This window comes from Vulpes vulpes, chromosome 9, assembly GCF_048418805.1.
Source record: "Vulpes vulpes isolate BD-2025 chromosome 9, VulVul3, whole genome shotgun sequence".
Taxonomy (NCBI): domain Eukaryota; kingdom Metazoa; phylum Chordata; class Mammalia; order Carnivora; family Canidae; genus Vulpes; species Vulpes vulpes.
The window spans coordinates 41,097,054-41,109,332 of NC_132788.1; the positions used below are offsets into that span (position 1 = coordinate 41,097,054).

The following is a 12,279-nucleotide window of genomic DNA, read 5'->3' on the forward strand; positions in this document are numbered from 1 at the left end:
TCCTGCTTCCCCTCCCCACGGCCCTCGGCGAGCCGGGGAGTAAGGGGAGGCTAGGCTCCCCGGAACGTGGGTGGCTGGTCTGGGGTGCTGGGAGTGGGGGCGGGGAGGAAGGGGGATGGGCTGCGGCGTGCGGTGTGTGAGAAAGGGGGTGTCGTTTCCGGGGGGTGTGGAAAGGGGCTGGGTTAGCAGGCACATGTGTTTTGCGTGCCCGTGTGGAGTGGTATCTGCCGAGTGTTGAGGTTCCCCAGTGGGTGTGTGTGGGTAGGGGGCGGGAGGTGATGGGCGGGCTTAGGGCTTCCCGGAGTAGGTTGAAAGAACGGAAAAAGTTTGTGTAAGGCTTATGGGAGAAAGATTTTTCCAGGCAGGAAATGCTTTCTAAGGATTAGGCGTGAAGGGACTGTGGCTTTTACGTCGCGCTTAGGTTTAGTCGAGAGAGTTTAGAGTAGGCATTTCTCAAGACTTGCATTTCAGCGTAGTTTTCCTGAAGCCAAGATAAAGTTTGCTGGGTGTCGGTAGGGATCCTGTGCTCTGCAACTTTGTATCGGGCCAGCTCTTAGCACCGAGCCTTGAGAACGAGTCCTGTGCAGCGTCCGCTTGTGTGCGACTGAGCACTTGGTTCCAGTATCTTAGGGCTGTTGGTATTTTTTACTTTTTCACTTGTCATCAATATTGTCTTGCAACTTTTTAGTTGTGAGTAGAGCTTACGATTATTAGTGTAAATGCAATCTATCTTGCAGAATGTTGCTCTTAGGCAAGAAGGAGAGCAGGTGTCAGATTTTTGTTTTTGCTTCTCAGTGTGTATTGACTGGTTCTAAACCGAAAGGGGAAGTCTTTCTTGGGCATTCTAAACAGTTTTTAGATCTTAAAATGATTTGATAGGCAACTTAAGTTGGACATTAATGCATTTTTGTCAGTTTTTTTTTTTTTTTAGCAATTATTTGCTCTCTGAGGATTATTAAGTGTTTTCCCAGAGATTTACTTTTTAAAGAAGATTGCTGTGATGGACTTGACTTTAATGCAGATGTATTTGTCCAGATTGATGTTCTCAGAAGATTAATTTGTAACTTGAAGTGTTTTGTAAAGAATGGTTACTTTATTGTTGGAAATTTATCACTTTGGACTAGCAACTTTGCATTTTCAAGGTAAACTTTTTGCTGGTTGTGTGAGCTGTGGCTCAAAGTAATTTGATCAATGTTTGAATAGTACAGGGACCTTGAAGGGTAGTTTTGTTACATACAGAAAGACATTTTAAAAAATGCTGGCATCCGATTTAATGTATCTTTCTAGCATTTTCTAATACAAAGAGGTAGTAGATTTGGGACATGAAACATAAGGCAGGGTGACAGGATATTGCAAACAGGTGAAGATGGCAGATGGAGGAAAGATACTGGCAATGGCTCAAAGGTGAGGATCATTCCATACCTCAGAAAAGGAAAGTAATTGGGATAAGAGGGTTTTGAGAGAATAGGTAGTTATTGCAAAAGAAAGCATTTAAAAATTTTATAGTCATTTAACAGATATTTGATTAAATAACTGAGTAATGTATGTAGGTTCTCTAGGGCTTGCTTTAACTTGCCTGGGTGAAGCCTGAGGCTCCTCTTTTCTGCTGTGGACTTCTTGGTAACTGAGTAGTATGTAAGTTCTGACTCCTTTTAGATGGGAGCAAATTGCTTCCTATCAGTGAGTGGCAAGTAAAGTAGCTCAGGAATCAGGAAAGAGGTTTGTGTTGGTGATTTAATGGCTGCTTTGGAGTTTTAGACTTAAATTTAAATTTTTAGGTTGCTTTTTACCGTTTACTGGGTTCTTTGCTGTATCTTTGAAAACAGCCTTGATTTGTTAAGTGCATGAGGCAATTAAACTAGACAACACATCCTAAGAGGTCATGCTGTCAGGAGAAACTTAAATTTTGTTAGTTGCTGACAGATCATCTAGCATCACAGCTTTATTTTGCTTTTATTTTTTTTCTTTGCTATTCTTTAAAGGTAAGATTGTACAGTGTTTCCTTAGCCGAGAGGTCATAAACCAATCTGCTCTGATAAGTTAAATCTGCCTGCAGAAATATTTTTGTTTGGGCTCCATATAATCTTCTGTGTGTGGGTACGTGTGTGTGTGTGTGTGTGTGTGTGTATTAAAAGCTTTTACTGAGGTATACATACCCAAGGAAAAGCGTATAAAATCATAAGTTTTTGGAATTTCCACAAGATGAACACATAACTTAAAATCAGTACTGTGATCAAGAAATAGGACATAATCTACCCCCCAGAAGTCCTGCTCTTGTTCCTCTTCATCAGTATCCTTTCCCATATGTAACTTTTTAAAAAAAGATTTAATTTATTCATGAGAGAGAGAGAGAGAGAGGCAGAGGCACAGGCAGAGGGAGAAGCAGACTCCATGCAGGGAAGAGAGAGAGAGAGAGAGAGAGAGAGAGAGAGAGAGGTGCAGAGACACAGGCAGAGGGAGAAGCAGACTCCATGCAGGGAACCTGATGTGGGACTCGATCCCGGGACTCCAAGATCATGCCCTGGGCAGAAGACAGGCGCCAAACCGCTGAGCCACCCAGGGATCCCCACCCCCCCATATGTAATTTCTGATTTCTAACCCTACATTCTGACACTGTAGATTCATTTTTCCCTTTTTTTGTTCTTTCTTTGAACTTTGTAGGAATGGGCTGCTTTCTTTCAGCATTTTGTGAGATCCATTCACTGTGATATAAAAACAGCTTCTGTAGCCTCATTCTTGTATATTGTTACATTGTATGAATATACCGCATTTTATTTTCTCATTTTACTGCTGGCTAGCAGTGGAATGTTTCTAATTTTTGCCTGTTAAAAGCAGTTTTGAACATTCTTGAACATAGTTTTTAATGAATAAATATGTCTGTGCATTTTTGTTGGATCATCTTTGAATTGAGTTACTGGGTCACACTAGGGTATGCCCATGTTCAGATTTAGTAGATGATTTCTGAAGTGGTTGTACCATATTTACATTACATGTGGCAGTGTGTGAGAGTTCTAGTAGCTCTACATTCTCACCAATACTTGGTATTAGCTGTCTTATAATTTTAGCCATTTCAGTGGCTTAAATTTATAGTATAATTTTTTGTTATATGTGTGTGGATTGTAGTTAGTTAACAACATTTAAAAAATCAAAACATATATGGCATTTTTAGGCATTTGAGTTTTTGATCCTTGCTTTAGTACTTCACATTTGCAGAATTGCTTTGTTAGTCTTTCAGATTGAGTTAAAACTTACAAGGTAAATGCAAGAGAAAATTTTATCCTTATTTTGCAATCATTGGAAAGCTGAAGCACAAAGGCTTTTTCTTCTTAATATACTTAGTTGCAGTGATGTTTCAGTCTTGGGAAAGAACCGTATTTTAATTTGTTGCTTACCTTTCATGTGTAGAGTTACATTTTCTTAGTTCAGCTCGCCTGCTCACCTGGCAATGTAGTAGTAACTGTGTTCTGGCATTCAGGATTGTTGTTTGGGAAATACAGTTTATTTTTTAAAAGAAGTATTTAAGTTTATTTTTGTTTTTGATTTTAAGAGAGAGAGAGCCCTTGGGAGCGGGAGTTGGGGGTCGGGGGCAGAGGGAGAAGGAGAGAGAATCTTAAAACCTAGCCCTGGCAGGGCTCCATCTCACAACCTGGAGACCATGACCTTAGCCAAAATCAAAAGTCAGAAACTTAACCAACTGAGCCACCCAGGTGCTCTTGAAAAGTATTTAAGTTTTTGACATTTCATATTTCTTTTGGACTTGGGATCTCTGAGGCTTAAATGTGATTTGATTTGGGTTCAATTGAGTTACTATTTTTGACATTTTAATAATGTAATTCTATTATTCAGCTAACTAGACTTTTAATCTTCAAAGCCCTCAAATTTTAGCAGCTAAGCTATTTATATGCCAGTGTTTATATTTTATGTACATTACCTTATTTGAAATCCAATGGATTTGTTTATTTTACCAAAAACAGATGTATTTTTCAGTTCAATTAGTTTAGTTAGTGGTGAAGGCTTTGATGTAAGACATATCTATGATGAAATCCTGGCTTTCTTACTAGTTTGGGATCTTGGGCAAATTTTAAAATTTTAAGCCTTAGTTTTTCTTATTTTAAAAACGAAGATACACTAGCACTTACTTCGGAGTTATGATGGGATTGCATGTGACACTATCAGTGCATTGCTTGGCCCATAGTGAGGTTTTTAGTTTTTAGTAATAACTGTTATTAGTAATAAGTCTGTAAGTTGTGTATTATCTTTTCTTCTCCAATTTTTGAGAATATACTTTTAAGACCAGTGAAATACCTAAAGATGATTGAACTGTGGTTGTCTGTCCAAATTGGAAAAGAACAGTGGATAAATTAAAGTTCATTTACTTTGGATTATATAATGTGTGTGGCAAACTGTATTTAAGTTAGGATTGCACTTAACCTGTATCAGCTAACAGGCAAGTGAGTAGTGGGAATCTGTCATTAGGGTATTTGTTATAGGTTTAAACATTTTTATTGGAAAATATACACAGTGGATAAGAAAGACTTTATAATACCATTCACTTCACTCATTTAATTGGACTTGCAAGGTGGCAAGCTTTGACCTAGGTGATAGGAATACAACACTGAATGAAACGATATTCTGACTTAATGGAATTTGTATTCTAGTGGAGAATACAAACACGTGTATAAGATAATATTAAGCCTTGATGAGGTTTATGAGGAATATTCAAAGAGGGATATATTAATATTAAGATTTAGTTGAGTAAAAGTACATAAAAGTATACTTTCTTTCCATAAAGTTGCATTTGAAATAACCCTGTAAGAAGATAAATGCTTGCCAAAACTAAACAAAAATATCTTTATATTTTTGTCCTTTGATAGGATTTTTCACTTTTTAAATTAACCCTCTATTTTGAGATAATTGTAGAGTCACATGCAGTTGTAAAAAATAATACACAGAGAGCTGCTTGTTCCATCACTCATTTTCCTCCAACGGTAACATGTCTCATAACCATAGTACAGTATTACAACCAGCATTAATTGATATTCTCCACTTATCATATTCATATTTCTGTAATCTTATTTGCGTTCATGTGTACACACACATGTACATTTAGTTCTGTGGAGTTTCTCATGTGTATATTTTTGTACCTGCCAACAACAGTCGAGACATAGAACATTTTTTTTTTTTAAGATCTTATTTATTTATTCATGAGAGACACACAGGGAGAGAGAGAGAGAGAGAGAGGGAGAGGGAGAGGGAGAGAGAGATGTAGGCAGAGGGAGAATCAGGCTCTATGCAGGGAGCCCAAGGTGGACCCAACCCTGGGAATCCAGGATCACGCCCTGGGTGGAAGGCAGGTGCTAAACCTCTGAGCCACCCAGGGATCCCCCAACATAGAACATCTTTATCAACTTCAGATTGCCCTTTTGTAACCCCCCTTCACTCCCTCCCGAAACCTGGCAACTATTAATTTGCTCTCCATTTCTATAATTTTCAAGAATGTTTAAATGGAATTATGTAGCATGAAATTTTATTTCAAGAATGTTTAAATGGAATTATGTAGCATGAAATCTTTTGGGATTATTTTTTCCCCCTGCTAAGTATAATTCTCTCAAGAATTATTATCAGCCAAGTTGTGAGTATCAAGAGTTCATATTGCTGAATTTTTCTGTTTTTTAACTTGAAAAATTTATATTTATTATGGAGCAGCATTTTTTGGTTTGCTTTCCTATAGGCATATCTACTTTGTGTACAAAGTTAGTTACATTTACAGTAACCTAGAAATGATATATATATTTCTAAAGATTTTATTTACCTATTCACGAGGGACACACAGAGGGAGCCGGAGACATAGGCAGAGGGAGAAGCAGGTTCCCCCTTGGGGAGCCAGATGCGGGACTCAATCCCAGGACCCTGGGGTCACAGCCTGAGCCAAAGGCAGACGCTCAACCCCTGAACCACCCAGGCGTCTCTAGAAATGATATTTAAAGATTTTATTTATTTATTCATGAGAGACACACAGAGAGGGTCAGAGACACAGGGAGAAGCAGGCTCCATGCAGGGAGCCTGATGTGGGACTCAGTCCTGGGACTCCAGGATCACGCCCTGGGCCGAAGGCAGGTGCTTAACCGCTGAGCCACCCAGTTGTCCGTATAAGTGATATTTTAAAGATTTGTGCTAGGAGCATTTATTGACAGACTTGAGTGTTTGTTTATGTATTTTAGGGTTGGTTTTTATTTAATTTTTTTTAAGTTATGAAAGTCAGACATTTTTTTTTTTTAATTTCCATTGGAGCAGCAGTGTATAAAATCAAAGTAGACCAGTCTCCTTGTAATCTGGGTTTAGTTGTTATTAATATAATGCTTTTGTGCTCCTAAAGGCCCCATCTCCAAATACAGTCATAATAAGGGTATGTGAATTCTGAAAGAAAACAATACAATCCATAACATGTGTGCATGCATGTACACTTAAGTTTTGTAGCAGTATTTGTCACGTTTTTTTTCTGTGTTATTTTATATCCTGTTTATAAAGTAGTTTAATCTGAGACTATATAAGGGGAATATGGTAAAACTCTTGTTCTATGTTCTGTTTTCAGATAGCTGTTAGAACAATACATACAAGTATTTGTGTCTCCTCTCAGTATATAGGAATTACTACTGAACTGGGGGCTCAGAGGTTTTGATTTTAGTGCTGGATCTTACAAGATCACTTTGTGATCTTAGATTAGGTATTTAGTCCCTGTGAAAATACATTTATCTGTAAAATGGGATCATGGGGTATGGGGTACGCGATGTCTAAAATCCTTTTAGCTCTAAAATGCTCTTGTGTTTTCTTAATGTTCGTGTTCTAGAAAACAAATTACTTCATGTTAGATCTTTAGATCCTCTTCCCCTCCCAACAACTCTTAAAAACACTGACTGTTGAGCAGTTTAACATCCAGTACAGGGAAGGGCATGTTGATCTCACTAATCTTGGCTGAGTTAATTGGCATGTAGATAACAATCCTCTTCCATAAAAAAACCTCTCCCTTTTTTGATGTCTGTTTTGGTATCTATTTTTTTCCTTAAAAAATAAAGATATTATTCTATTTTCTTTTCTTTTTTTTTTAAAGAGTTATTAATTTATTTATTCATGAGAGACACACAGAGAGAGGCAGAAATGTAGGCAGAGGGAGGAGAAGCAAGGTCCTCACAGGGAGCCTGATGAGGGACTCAATCCCGGATTCTGGAATCATGCCCTGAGCCAAAGGCAGAGACACTCAACCACGGAGCCACCCAGGGGTCCCTTTTCTTTCCTTCTCCCCCCCCCCCCCCCCCCCCCCCCCCCGAGGAAGCCCTGGGACGCAGGGGGCGGGACGGGGGCTCTTTCTTTCTTTCTTTTTTTTTTTAAAGTACATTCTACACCCCACCATGGGGCTTGAACTCAGTCACCCTGAGATCAAGAGTCTCATTCTCTACCAGCTGAGCCAGCCAGGTGTCCCTATTCTTTTTCTCTAAAGTTAGATTTGATTTGATTTATTTTTGAAGATTTTATTTGTTATTTGTGAGAGACATAGAGAGAGAGGCTGAGACACAGGCAGAGGTAGAAGCAGGCTTCCTACAGGGAGCCTAATGTGGGACTCCATCCCAGGACCCTGGGATCACGACTGAGCCAAAGGCAGGCGCTCAACCACCCAGGTGCCCCCTAAAGTTAGTTTTTAATTACATTTTTTATTATAAAAATTCCAGCTTAAAAAATAGGAAATAATATCTTGTTTTTGGAACTAAAAATGTAATACATGCACAGGAAAAAAATATAAATGGAACAGAAGAGCACTCAGTGAAAACTAGTCTCCCTCCTTCTTTAGTTCCCTGACTCCTCTCCAAAAGATAGTCACTCTTTCTAATTTACTATGTATCCATCCAGAAATATTCTTCCTCCATACAATCATTTATATATTTATATTTCCCTGTTTCTGGCACCTTCATGCATATATGGGTGTGTGCATACAGGGAAGCCTAATGCACTTTGAATTTTCTCACTGGATTAGGTATCTTGTGGTTTGTTCTACATTAACACCTAGGAATCTACCTTGCTCTTTTTATTTATTTAAAAGATTTTATTTATTTATTCGAGAGAGAGAGAGAGAGAGAGAGAGAGAGAGAGAGGCAGAGATACAGGCAGAGGGAGAAGGAGGCTCCATGCAGGGAGCCTGATGTGGGCCTCAATCTCAGGTCTCCAGGATCATACCCCTGGCTGAAGGCGGTGCCAAACCACTGGGCCATCGGGGCTGCCCTACCTTGCTCTTTTTAAAGGCTGCATAATAATCTACTGTATGTTGTATTATTCTTTTTAATGGATATTTAGTTCATTTATAATGTTTTATTATTACAAATGATGGCACCAAGCTGTTGTATCTTAATGCATTATGTATATTTATACATAAATTCACAAGAAATATATGCACATATGTTAAACATACAGAATCTTCAATAATTTGGTTGAAACTCAGTACATTAAAAAAATTACCTAGACCACTACCATATGATCTCACTTATATGTGGAATCTAAAAAATCTTTGAACTCCTATATACAGAGATCTGATCAATAGTTGCCAGAAGTGGGGAGTAGAGGGGTGAGAGAAATGGAAGAAGATGGTCAAAAGGTACAGGATCAATAAATATTGAGTATGTAGTGTATAGCAAGGTGGGTATAGTTAACAATACTGTGTTGTGTATTTGGAAGTGCTAAGAGAGTAGATTTTGAAAGTTCTCAGCATAAGAAAAAAATGATAATTGTAATAATGTTAAATAAACTTAACGTGGTAATCATTTTGCAGTATATACATATATCCAATCATTATGTTGTATACTTAAAACTAATATTTCATGCCAATTACAGTTCAGTAACAAAACTGTATTTTATACATCATTAGCTGAAATAAGATATTTGAAATAATCATCCATATCAAATCTGCTCCAGCAGTATTTTTTACCAGTGGCTCACATATCTAGAGATGGTTTTGTATATCATATCTTTTGCAACTTAATAAGGTAATATTTGTTGATAGTTTTTGGTAAATTTCGTTTGTATGTTTATTTTTTATTTAAAATTTTTTTTTTAAGATTTTATTTATTCATGAGAGACACAGAGAGAGAGGCAGAGAGACAGGCAGAGGTCTCCATGCAGGGAGCTTGACTTGGGACTCAGTCTCAGGTCTCTAGGATCATGCCCTGGGCTGAAGGCGGCGCTAAACCACTGAGCCACCTGGGCTGCCCTTGTTTGTATATTTAATAAAAGACTAGTGTTATTGTTTAATAGTCTGTAATTGTTTATCTGCATTTTTGATATGGTTATCTTAGGCTGCTTTCATAAATATTAGGTAGAGTATGACAGCTGGAAAACTGGAAAGGACTATATATAATTAAATACAACTTTCTTGTTCAAATGCTCCTAAACTTATGCTGTCTTTTAATTTTTTTTTTTTAAAGATTTTATTTACTCATTTGAGAGAAAACATGAGTGAAAGTGGTTAGGGGGAGTAGAGGAACAAAGAGAGAGAGAGAGAAGCAGACTCCCCGCTAAACAGGGAGTGGGACACCGAGCTTGATCCCAGGACCCTGGGATCATGGACCTGAGCCAAAAGCAAACGCTTAACCCGACTGAGCCACCCAGGCATCCCTCTGTCTTTTAATATTGCTGTTCCTGAATCTGATTGTATGTATACTTGATTGAAAGGATGAGATCAGAGGTGAAGAAAAACAAAACAGAATTGGGCCTCTTAGATTCTGTAAGTGACCTTTTATGGTTCATAGTCTTTATAACAGTGTCAGCTATCTCTGAGGAAGAGTCTTGACGATGATGGGACAGGGAATTTTCTTCCTACTCCCAAGGCTTGGAAAAATGATCAAGGCCGTTTTTAAAGTAAATATTCTAGTAAAGTTCTCTGATATATATCACAAAAAGATTTAATGTAAACAAATCATGTATTTGAAAAACGTAGATTTTGGCAAACTTTCAACTTAATATAATTAGGTCTAAAAGTAGAGATTCATTCATTTTGTTTAATTATTTGATTAACAAACATTTACTGAGTACTTATTCTGTGTCAGCTAGTTTTAGATTCATGGGATACATTAGTACCAATAAATGAAAGATTCCTTCCTTTTGTGAGCCTTCTATTTTAATGCGTAGGGTGGGCAGTTATTTGTAAACATAACCCCCCAAATTTTATAGTTCATTAAAAGATGATAATTGCTATTAAAAAACCTCAACTCTGCTTCTAAATTCTTAGTAAACCATAGATTTGGATGATCTTACACAAATTTTGCACAAGGAGTAAGCCAGTTTTAGGAATACATTTTCTATTATTCTGATTTACTCTATTGAGGAAACAAGAACAATGGAAGACTTCTCAAAACATTTATTTATTGGCAGATTTTGATCACGCAGAAAAAGCAATTATCCTGGTGCAGATCCTAAACTAGAACTGTCTTGTTGGAAGACATTTTTCAATACGTACCAAAGGCACAGGACTAAATATTAAGTAGCTTCACCTGAGAGCCCAGTTTATTTAGTTATTTATTGTAAGGTTTGTAGCCACTGTATCCTGGAAGGCCTGTAGTATTGTAGTGCTCCTCAGAATTGAGTTTTTATGAGTCTTGCTGCACTGCAGTTCCTCTCTGATTCTGGAAATTAAGTAGTAAATTATATCTTAAATTTTCAGTTCAAAACAGTGTACTGTGTATATTCCAGTGAGGAACACTAGGATCTCAGCTGAGCTCTTGTTAAGCTACTTTGATCTATGTAAAATTGCTCTTTCAGGATTTTTTTTGTCTTCCCATAGGCATTGCTGTGTCTACGTTGGTGCAGAGGTATGATGAATTATGACTTTCATTAGGGCCAGTTTGCCAGATAGAACTTAACAGTTTTTCAAACAATGTCAGCTTGCCTCTGGAGGTCTGATATTTTATGTAGATGACTGGTAAATGTGTACTCTTATTAGTTTAATTATCAAACATTATTGAATGCTTTTGTGCTAGATACTGTATTGGTATTTGGGAATACAAAGATACATGCTTCTGGCCATTTAGGATTACATAGTCTAGTAAAGGATTTTGAAATGTATAAGTTTTAGCATGATCTGGTATACTATAGGTATAAAGTTTTATAACAAACTATTCAGGTATACTTTGGAAGGTCTCATGAAGAGGCAATATTTGAACTATTTTTTGAAAGATGTATGAAGTATACTTGGTAGAAAAGAAAGGCATCCTAGGCAGATGACAACAGGGACACAGATTTTGAGAGAGAGCATTGTGCGTGCTTTTGTTCTGTAGTCACCTGATGTGGAGAAGAGGCTATTTTATAGAGAGCAGTACCAGATGATGGATTGTGTGGCCACATTGTGAAAGCCCTTCCAGCCTATGCTAAGTGAAGTGATAAGATCTATGTTTTAAAGAGATAAGCATAAGAGTTTATGGCTTCTAAGGATGGAGATATCAAAGGATTTGGAGTAGTCTTGTGACAGTTGAAGAGAAAAATGCTAGGGACTTGATTTAGGCAAGTAGAAATGAAATACAGGGGGAGCATTTGAGAAAATTTGGTGAAGTAACTACTTGAGGGGATGGATGAGAGAAAGAAAGGAGTTAAGGATAAATAAGTTTTTAGCTTAAAAGTATTTGTCACACATGTACTTGAAGATTTTTAATAATAGGTAGTGAGTCTGATTTTATAGGAATGACTGAGAGGTACATTCCTCTCAGTATTGTGATTTTTGAGCTTTTTGAAGTAAGTTCTGGTTTCAAATTTCATCTCTGGTGCTGCCACCAAAATAGGCAATAATGATATATATCTTATAGGACTGTTGAGATTGTGTGTATAAACAATACATGGCAGATGGTATTATTGTCTGTCTCTCTCTCTCTCTAATCTATCAGAACCAGAAGTGAATGTTTGAAAAGCAAAGGATGAGAATTCAAGAGGACAAGATTGGTCTAGGTAAATGGCTAAAAAGGGAAGTACTTAAATAACAGTCTTAGCTCTTTATTATCTCAATTGTGTTGTAGTTTAATACTGTGTCTTCAGGGCACCTGGTTGGCTCAGTTGATTAAGCATCTGCTGTCAGCTCATATCATGATCCCAGGGTCCTAGGATTGTGAGCCCTGAATCTGACTCCCTGCTTCATAGTGGGCCTGCTTCTCCCTCTCCTGCTCCCCCATGCTTGTGCTCTTTCTCTGTCAAATAAATAAATAAACAAAATCTTTATATATATATAAAAAATACCATGTTTTCTACTTCTGT

General features: G+C 37.5%; 1 protein-coding gene across 5 annotated transcripts in view; it reads left to right on the forward strand.

The window, feature by feature from the left end:
- PAN3 (poly(A) specific ribonuclease subunit PAN3) overlaps nucleotides 1-12,279 on the forward strand; it is a 132,817-nt gene that overhangs the window by 1,104 nt on the left and 119,434 nt on the right. The window lies entirely within an intron of this gene.